This window comes from Cinclus cinclus, chromosome 3, assembly GCF_963662255.1.
Source record: "Cinclus cinclus chromosome 3, bCinCin1.1, whole genome shotgun sequence".
Classification (NCBI taxonomy): domain Eukaryota; kingdom Metazoa; phylum Chordata; class Aves; order Passeriformes; family Cinclidae; genus Cinclus; species Cinclus cinclus.
This window is the reverse complement of record NC_085048.1, coordinates 35,968,600-35,979,733: the sequence shown is the minus strand read 5'-3', so window position 1 is coordinate 35,979,733 and position 11,134 is coordinate 35,968,600.

Sequence of the window (11,134 nt, the reverse complement as noted above, 5' to 3'; positions counted from 1 at the left end):
CCCTGGCATTCTGATGTACTGATAAGTCATAAAGGTGTGAGCACTGGGTTCTGATTCCCTCTAACAGGGGTACATCTGTGATTGAAATCAAGACAAGTCCATTAAAATGAGGATTGGACAATCTACCTGCTGTAATAATCAGCGTACATCGCTACTTTTTATATTAATATTTATCATGGGCAGATTTACCACAAAATCAGCCAGGACAGCAGAGCACTCTCAAACCTTAAAAGAAGTAACACTTACTTTCCATGTTCTGTATTCAGTGTTTTTGTTTAATTAGTGATACAAAATTACAATTTTTAGATGGAAGAGAAACTCTAATTTTTACCAATTGTATACACAGTCCAGTGGTTTTGTTGGCAGCTTTTGGAAGTGAGAATTTGACCAGAATGGGAGGCAGCTTGCTGTACACCAGAAACAGGTAAGATGAGATTTTGTACTTTATTCACAGCCAATCTGCCCCCAGCCAAAATAGGTCTGGAGGTGAGCAGGAAGATAGAACCAATAGCTCTGTCATGAGTTGTGTGATAGTAATGCAGTTCTAGGGGCTCAGGAAGGTAAGAAACACTGATAATAGTGAAAACCACTGATCCTGGTGCTTGTGTGAACAACAGTGACAGTAGCTGTAGTCAAATCAGGGTGTTTAAAAACCACAGAGTTCAGATGCCTTTTGGTACTGTCACCACCCATCATCTTAGTTGAGGATGATTCTTCTGATTAGCCCCTCAGTTAAAGTAATGCAAAGCTGATTTCAGAGTTCACCAAAGCAGTGATAGGTAAGTCACCTTTTGCAGTCCACGGGATTTTCATTTAAAGGCTGCTGTAATTTCTGGCCATGTGTTTGTCTTTCATTTTGTTGAGATCCCCCATTGGGTCACAATCTCGGTCCTCCCTTCATCCCACCAGGTGTAGGTGGCTATGTGGGACTAAGAACACTTGCCAGGCTGGGCCAAACTGTTTTTTTCATGTGTAAATTATCTCATCATAGTGGCTATGGTATGAGTCATAACTAAATGTAGTTTCCATATATTTGACCTGAGTTCTATGTAACCATGCATGCCCTTCTATTAGACACCATCAACTTCCTTAAGACAGCTAAGTTATCCCTTGTAGTCCCCTCTAGAATTCAGAACAGACTATCTAGCATAATTTAGTGAAGATGACTTTAGCCAACATAAAACTTCCATTTGGATATTATCAGAGTAAGGGTAATTTTCATCAGATTACTTACTTTCAAATATAAAATTGAAAGAATGTTAAAAATTCATTAGTTTTAGTGTTTAACTTTGGTATTTTCAGGTTACATGATGACTCATTTCACTTTTGAGTAATCATTTTCTAATGTTCTAGCTGAAGTGATTGAGCACTGAGTGAGGCATGCAAGGTTCTTTTTAAGAACATATTTTTAAATTTGCTTTTGCTTAAAAAAATTCTTCTAAATTTCATGTAGTTTTATTTTAAAGAAATTAAATACCCCATGTACTACAAGAGTCACTTAAGGCAGTGTTGATACACCTTTTCTAAAATTAGAAATTGTGGAAGAAATAATTACTTTCCAAATAGTCCAGTCCGTTCTAAAATACCTGATCCATGAGTCTCCATTTCTTATTAATCATTGAAGTTGACTAAAAATGGTAGGGACCACTAATTAACAAGCCATGTCTTTTAAATTAAAACACTGGTTTACAATAAACCCAAACCAGTTTAGTATCCCGTAGACATTTTAAAATCAGGAGCTAGATAACTAAAATACTGGTTCCAAGAACTTGTTATAGTTGAGGAAATCCCTGTAAGTAAAGGCAGCAGCTCAGAGTGTGTGAAGGGTTCTCTGAAGAGTTCAAATCACCTTTCAGCATGCTCTGGAATGGCTATTTAAAATGTTGCAGTGCTGGAATATATTATTAAATCCGGTGATTACCGACAACATGCTGTGCATTAGTGTGGAAGTGTAATTGATGGAGCAAACTACTCTGATAAAGCATTATTCAAGTGGATCATTTGAGATCTCATGCTTCATGATAGAACAACTTTTTTCCCACTAAAACAAAAATTCTATGGTTTCTTGCATGTGAAATTGCAGTCCTGATGGTTTGATACTAAGGGAGTTCATTCTGTGAAAGTACTGCAGCGATTTTTAAAAGAAATGTTAAGCTATGAACTCCCTCTATTTGCATCATCAGATTAAGTGGAGGAATTAAAGAAAATAACCCTTGTCACTGTATATAGTAGCAACTGTTTGCTTTAATGATATATTTACTGTGCTCTCATTTGCAATAGTCATTGTAGAATATTTTTCTCTTAAATTGAACACTGAGGTTTTCATATTTTTGTACTGAAGGATGTAAATGACATCATGTCATGGATTTTGTGATGCAGCTTTGACCTGTTCAATGGACAGATACATTAACACCAAAATTTCTTACTCAAGATTCTAAATGTTTATCAATAGCTGCATGTGCATTTACTGAATTACAGATAAAAACATCAAATTCTCCCATTTCAGCTGTGGGGAAAATGAGAAATAAGCTTGGTTGGCAAGTAATTTTGGGCTCCTCTTATATGGTGGCATATGGTTGACATCCCACTTGATTTCTCACTGCATTAATATTTGCATATTAGCTCATTCACATATCTTCAAATAGCTACATTTAAAAATGACACTATCAGATTGCTGCTTTTGTTTTCTCCCTGGTATCTTCTGTTACCTTTCTCAGTTTGCTATCTCTGAATTTCACATTTTGCTGTAACCAGGTCAGATACCCAGTCTTCTTGGTTCCTGCCAGCCTATTCCCTTCGGCTTGGAGGCATTGAACCACAAGCTAGGTCTTGAACTAAAACCTACTGCAAGAAGTACAAAAACATCTAAATTGTAAAAATCCATTACGTGCTATTAACATCCCTAAAAAGACTCAACATATTTGCGTAATCCTGGTTTGTATGCATGCCATAAAATATGTATTCATATTGAAGTTACAGTTTATGTTCGCAGTCATATTTTAAACATTTCTTAATCATGTCCCGAACATAGTTTAAAACTTTAAAAATATATAAATATGTCCAGGACAAATACCCCTAGTGCAGCACTCTTATCACAATGTCTCTTGGACTAAACTAACACATTTTTGATAAGGTAGAAGATTTTCATGAGAATAGTCAGAGAAGATACTCTACTGAGTATTTCCCTGAATACCTGGACCTGCTACATGTAAGAGGGATTATTTATTTCAGAATTGCTGAACTGCAGAAGAAAAAGAGAAAAACCCATTGATGTCCTTTGTTTAAAAAAGAAAAAAAAACAAACAAAAAATAAAAACGAGCCAAAAACTAACATGCACTAGCCTAAATTGAGAAGTGTTGGAATTTGACACATGGATGAGTGCAAACATGAGAGGCAAGAAAAAAAAGTAGAGAGTGGCCAAAGGTACAGCATGTATGCCAGAACATTTCAGTGTATTCCAGCTGCCTTACACAAAATGTTCAGGTTGGATATTTGGAGGAATTTCTTCACGGAAAAAGTGATTAAACATTGGAATAGGCTGTCCAGGGAGGTAATGGATTCACCATCCCTGGAGATATTTAAGGAAAGACTGAGCATTGTTCTTAGTGCCATGATCTAATTGATCTGGTGGTGTTTAGTCAAACTTTGGACTTGATGATGCCAGAGGTTTTTTCCAACTGAATTGATGCCATGGTTCCATGAAAATGTATACTAAGGGAAGCTAATGGGCTTATCACAACAGGGTCAGCCATGGGGAGGTGGTGTGGGTGAGGTCATTTTCACCACAGTCCTCAAATGTCTAAGTAGTTGACAGGGAGCAATAGGACAGTACCAAAGCTGCCTTTCCTGTTATAGCAAGATTTTCCCTTTGTGTTTTTATCTCCATTGAGTGCAAACTAAAAACCATTCTGAACTTGCTGAAGTGTAGTGTCAGTACAAGTATAAACCATATGAACACATTCACACTAGAAATGATAAAGAATTCTAAAGCACCAGAGCAGCATAGGGAGAGCAAACAGCCCGACTATACCCAAGAGGAACCTCAGCTTGTCAGTGAAAATGGGTGTTAAGTTGTGGTGTGTCAATTCCTAGAGAGGGCTCGCATCAGGGACTGCTATAGTCTTAACTCATTTTCTCATCAGCACTGCAAATTTCTGACCCAGATGAACTCGTGTTTCCATTTAGATGTTTATGTGTCAGGTAGGTGCCCACTTGGCTAGTTCAATCCATGCATCACTGCAAATTCTTGGTCCTCAAAACTGTGCTACCTCCTTACTCCTTCCCACACAAACCCCAAGTCTCATACGTAGTGCATGCTTCCTTGATAAATACTGCCCTAGTCCTTCCTCAGCTTTCAGTTATCCAGATAAAACAGTCATCCAACAGTTTGGGAACCAGTAGTGCTTTCAGACTCCTTCACAACTAGTACTGCAAGCTCTCTTCTGCAGCTGGTGCTCCTCTTAATGCTGCTGATAAAACTGCCTAATTGGATGGAGTGATGGATGCCCCAGCAATAAACTTAAAAACTTCAGTAAGACTTCTGTTATTTCTAGAAGCCCCACCATCCAGTGCAGCAATATCATTCAACTCCAACTTGTTCTGAGGTTAAGTCAGCTATGGATTAAATTCTCCCTCTGCTTATGCGCATCTACATCTGGGTTTGGGACTACTTTGATAATGAGAGCCATCTGGGCTGTGGGAAGTGTAACCTGTTTCAACTACTTTTGCAAAGCAGTATGTAGAGAGAATAGGTGTGCCTTCTGGGAAATCCGGTAGTGCCAAATCATAAGGTCCTGCGACCATCTTTGTCTCTAAACCATGTGCTGAGAAATGGAACCATACTCTCTTTCTCTGCAATGCCCTTTTCAATGACTGAATTGTCCTCTGGTGAGCTAAATGGTCTGATCCACAAATTGCTTCTCTTTCAATACTCCCTTTGCAGCTGTTTCAGCTTCTTTGGACTGTCAGTATGCCATTCATCATGCTGTCTTGGTCTCATATCCTAAGTGCTGAATGCAAGTTCTGCAGCAGAGGCACACAAATTAACTCACTCCCACCAGTCCTGTTCCCCTTGCTCAGCACTGTTTCCAGCTCTGTTCCTTCAGTAATTTAATTTCATATTTCAATTCCACATTTTCTGTCTATAAGGCGGAAGTTGTCATTCAAATTTTGCATTCTTCATAAGTCCATTATGCAGAAACTTGATTCTTTGCTTTAAATTTAGTATTCTCTTGACAGATTATAAATGTCTTTCTGCTTTACTCAGTACATCCTCTTCCATGAAAACTTCCAGCTCCCATGAACTAAATGCATTCATAAAAGTTCCTCAGGATGGAAGAAGTGCTTTCCTTCTTCCCTTCCCTTTTTATATTGCTAACATTAATAGTCCCCATAAAAATCCAAGATATAAATCTATAATTTGAATAGTTATGTCAGCACCAGACTGCATAACTGTTTTTAGCTTTTGTTATTTCTCTTTCAAAATAACAGTAGCCTCTGCAGCCTGCATCCCCTATGAATCTGCATCCCCATGAGTCACCTTGCTAGACACCTTTTAGCAAGAAACAAAAGCCTGCAAGCAGATTCAGACAATTTAGCAGTATAAAGGAGTAATTTAATGTTTAATATAGCTAGCTATGACTAGCAAGCTACTAGACTAAGCATAAACATGTTCACCTCTCCCTGCAAGACAACAGATGAATATTCTCCGGCTCAAGTGTCACCAAACTGCCATCTTCTGACTCTGTCTTTTCCTTCCAGCATTTTACACCTTTTTAACATTGCTGCCTTTTCCCTGGACCCTGTGTCAATAGCCCTACCTCCATGTCTTGGTCTATCTTACCTTGCATGGCTCTGCTGTGCAGCTCTTTCTCTGAGAGTGCTGAACCAAGGCTCTGGGATTGAGCCCTACGAGGGCTGGGCTGTGGAGCCCAAGCAGCTGAAAATGGAGAGGAGAGTGAACTGGTATCAGGCAGTGTAGATCAGGTCAGTACAGTCAGCTGGAGCCCAAAAAGCAATGCAATTTGCCAGAAGGTAGGCATGTTTGGTCAGCAGAGCCACTCTCTGGGCTCTCCTGACTTTTGTGATCAGGGCTTCAGTCCAAGTGTCCACATGGATCCCTTGTGTCATTAAAGGCACTCTAGGCACTTTACCTGGCCTCATGCTGCTTTGTTCAGAAAGGCACCAGTATCCCATACCTTTCTGCTCTGTATGTATATCTGGCATACTTTAGGATACCTCAGGATACCTTAGTCAGCATCAGATGCTTATGTGTGTGCAACTGACTAAAGCCCCACATTTCCACTAACCATCTGAGAAACTCCTGTGTGTCCCAGATATCTACAGGGGACTGGTGAAGACAGCTGGTAACTCAATATATCTTGGTTAATGACACAGTAAGCTTACACCAACTGGTAAATGCTTTTTGAGGAGCTTTAAATTAAGAGCATGCTCAGCAATCTTTTATTTCTGTTGCTGAGTCAGATCTGTATGCAAGCAGCTGTATGCAAGCAGGAACATGCAAGTGCACAGTAAAGTTGTGAGTAACCGTTTTGGAATGTATGGGGTAGAAAGACTACTTGATGGCAGTCCAGCAGACATAACCCTGAGTGCTTTGCATCTGCCTGATGTGTCATTGTGAGGACAGGTGCTCCCTTCCTAGAAGGAAGCTTATGAGAGTAAGCTGAAGTCAAGGGGCACACAGAGGAACTCACATATGTAAAAAGTGACAAGAAAATCTGGGGCCTAAAGCCCTGAAGAGATCATGAAAAACTGGCTGCATGGGTCAAAGGCTATGCCCAGCCCTTTCTCCTTAAATAGTGGCATAGGAACAAAATATTTTTAATCTCACTAGTTTGCAACTGCCTCCAGCTATCTAGTGTGCTCTGCAATTTGCATGGTGAAGAATATGCACCTGAGAAAATTTCTGCCATTATCTGTAGCTGCTAAAGTTGGAGTAACTAAATGAGGGAGGTTCAGAGTCATGAACAGCTGTCACTTGGACACAGCTTCAGCTTTGACTTGGGTCTTTGCACACATCTTCTGAACCAGGAAAGCATCTGAACTATTGCAGCAATGATTCCAGAAGACTATGAGCCAACTGATTGGTGTGACTGTCCTCATTCTTCAGGGAGTAAAGAAAAGGTGAAAAAAACAAACCTTTATTTTGACTTCATTGTGAAACATCTTGTTAGTCCACACTAACTCTGCACCAATGGTCCAAATCAGGCACTCGCTTGCTTCATCAGTTAAAGCAGTCTAGTAACTCCTTTCCCCACTATCTTTCTTCATTTCTGAGATAATGCTAATTAAAAGTCAGCTGGCAAGGCCCCCCATTTTGTGAGATGGTTGCCTTAGAACTAAGCCTGAAAAACAGACAGTAATTGCTTTCCTGAGGCACCATCCATCTGTGCAATTGCTACAGGGCATTGGTTACACAATGTCATGCTTGTTTTTATCGATGAGGAGGAGGTGCACTTGTTGAATCCAGATTTACAAGGTCTGAATTCACATAGAGGATTTTAAAAGCTGGGACTGTATTAGTCACAATGAGTACTATGGTGATTTCTCTTGCAAGTCATATCTGTTCCCACTGCCAACACAGGCATATGAATATTAGTTTCCTTAATATCATTAAGAGTTTAATTCTGCAGCCAACTGTCTGTATTGAAAGGCTAGCATTACCAATGAGGCAAACTCTTCTGCATTTTGTGAATTCATAAAAGCAAGGTGTGATTGCTCTGTACAAAGAACTATTATCATAAGCTTCTGTGATCTCAGACCTACTCTAGAAAAATAATTTTTAGCTGAATTTATGAGACAGCCTAAAAAGTAAACAAACCCCACTCTGAAATGACTTTAGGTAATCACCTATTTATACACTCACCTCATACAACTATACGACATGCACAGAAAAATAAATAGCAGTTCAGTGTCACATTACCTAGCATAATTCCCTAAGATTTATAAGAACATACACAGATGCATCAGACCTTTGTGCAAAAAACTGAACCCATGTCACACAGGTGTTCTGCCTCCCAAAGAAAGGGGGGGTTGGGGGAGTTTTCCCTCTTTGTGGGCTACTGCTGGATGCTTCTTAGTGTGCATCCCCCAACTCTGCATGCTGACCTTCATGATTCCCATTCCTATTGGCTGAGCTCCCATCTTGAACCTTTAAAATCAGTTATTTGAGGATCTTACTGTTAAGAATAAGAAGCTATATTGAGTGAAATGCTTGTAATTCTTCCAAACTGAGGGGAAATGGAGGATACATTTCTCTGAGGTATAGAGAGCTATGTGTATCAGATGCAGCTATACATACACACGTACACACATACATACATATAAAAATACCTAACTAGGGTGGTCTAGAACACCAGAGGACTGTGGTCTAGGTGGTCCAGAACAACAGAGGACTTAGCTTATTCTCATTTTGCAGATAACTGAAAAAATTGAGGAACTTTTAAAGCATGATTTGTTGGGTGTATGACTAATATCTATTCCAAGCAAGAGGAACTCCCAGTTTTCCTCATCAGCTATAAAGTGAGACTCAGGAAAGAGCTCAGAAATCTGGATCCATAGTCTGCAAGTGTTCAGCAGAATTCTGCTCATATGTTTACTCTAACTTGGCCTTTCTTTCACAGTAAAACACCTTCACTTGAAAAATTATTCACTGTATCAAACTTTATGATTGTCATTAATTTTGTAATTTTTTTTTGTGCCAAAAGGGTTTATCTGCTACTTTGCTCTGAAGCTAGGTGGATCTATCAGTCTTCATCCAAAGAAAACTAGAGAAAAAAATACACATAAACATGAGTAAGAACTTTCAGCACAGATTCAGTGTGGCATTAAATAACAAAATCTTTGTTGCAGCAGTGTTCAGGCAAACTTTCAGTTTCTATGTGCTTCAGCTGAGCATGTTTATTTTTTCCCCAAGTTAGATCATATGACAGGATACACAAGCTACATGAAGTGCTGCCAGCATGTAGGATTTGACTGCAATTTTGCTACTATATTTGGTGTTTGGTTTTAAAACCCCACAAGTTCTAGTACAAAATGGCTTCTTCCGGCAAAAGTCTAAACAAAAGGCAGATGAAAAATCCAAAGTGTATTTTTAACCAGAGGCAGGAAGAGGAGGGAGGCTGCTGCTTCTGGACTGGCAACACGGACTGCACAAGAGCTCTGCAGTGCCAGCTCCTCAGGTGCCCCAAGCAGCTGCTGAGATGTGGGGTTGGGAATTAATCCCCAGATCTCTTAACTGTATGCTGACTACCTTGCAGGAATCAGCAGTTTCACCTGGCAGCATTCATGTCCTGCAGCTCCGACTTTTAACTAACAGAACATCTGAAAATTAAAGCAGTCTCGTACAGCTAGCTCTGCACAATGCCTCATGGCAATTCCCCCAGCTCCCAGCCAGGCCACTCTGTAGCTTACTTAAATGGGGAAAATGTGCACCTGCTTTCAGGGTATTTCTCTTGCTTTAAGTCTATTCAGCTCATTTTCAACTGTGCTTAGCTGTCATGCAGTTAGAATGACTATATATCTTTTTTTTAGCTGAAAGCCCGAGTTTCACATTAACTGCAGGTGTTTCCTCCTTGAACTAGATAAAATGACACTGTAAGTGGATCCAAGGGTCAAAGGCCAGAGCCCAGAAGGCAAAGCTGAACTCCACATTACACTTAAGTAGTTCATAATAGCTACCACTTTATGTTATAATACAACCTCAAAAATTATCTTCAACCAAAATAGATTCCAGAACTTTTTACAGGGAAATCCAAATTTCTGAATGGAAAATACCTCTCTCCTACATTAGGGAAGGGCATGACAGATTGTCCCAATAACCTTCTCCATTTGCACAGCAAGGTGGCTCTGGAAGACAAGGAAAGATGGGGCATACTTATGACCAAAATAGTTTGGGAGCCCAACAGCCCATGCCTGCAGTTCACCATCTCAGGTAGTCAGACGCAACCATTCTTAGCTAGAAATGCTGAAATGTCATCAAGAGTTGTTGGCCATTTAAGGTACCTTAGGGTGCTTTTGTTGTAAAAGGGAACCCCAAGGTCTGATGTCATCTTTTCCCATCTCTATAAATAAATGACCCTTTATATTATCCATAGTGCTTTGTCCTGCAAAAAGAACAATCACTTTGCCCCTTTGAAAATTCTGCTAGTTGTTTAGGAGGAGAAAAGTTGCTTCCTTTACTTATTGCTGTTACTACCTCATTGTGCAACAGAACAGGAAAGGAAAGACTAATGCATTGTTTTATAATACTGAGAACATGATGAGGTAAAAAATATGTACCTACTCAAATGTTTTTATTTACAACTGTTTGCCATTGGTCTTCAACCAGAATGGGAAAAAGAGAACTAAGACATCAAATAGGATTATGAAAAATATAAAAGTAACAGGAAATTAAGAACAATTCATTTCACAGATGAAATTAAGCACAATATGAGTGAGACACGAGCTTCAAACTTACGCTGAAGTACATAAGAGGTTGTTGGTTATTTACAGTTTGTACTGAAACAAATGGAAATGGAGACTGCTGAGATTATGACCACTTTAATTTAGGTATTCTCTGAGCTATATGTTCTTAAAAGTTTTATCTCAAGTGTATTACACCTGTAACCAGGTGGAAGAGAAATAGTTGTAGATATCTGTCACTGTGACATGGAAAAGGTGGCAATCAAGACAAGCTCTTGTCGATAATTCTTGCCTAAAATAATAATCATTGACATATGACACATTTCAGTCTTTCATGACCCTGAAAACCAACAAACAAGATGCTACTAAGTCCTACAGTGAAGTCTGTTGGGCGGGGAGTGCGCTAGGTGTGCGGGATCCTGGAAGCCCCTTTTCCAAGCCCCAGTCTTCAAACCCACCGAGGTTCGGAAGCCCCGAGCCCATCCGTCACCTCTGCGGTCGGGGCGGAACAGAGCCCGGCCCGGGGTGGAGACATTTCATTTTCACTCCGGCAGACACCTCGGCCCGCCCGCCGAGCACCGCATTCCCCTCCCGGCCGTTCCGGGGCCGGGCTCGGGGCGGTGCCCGCGCCGCAGGTGCCTCCCCCCGCTGTCACGGCGGGGCTGTCGCCTCCGCTGCCACGTCAGGGGAGTGTCCCGAGGAGAGGCGGGC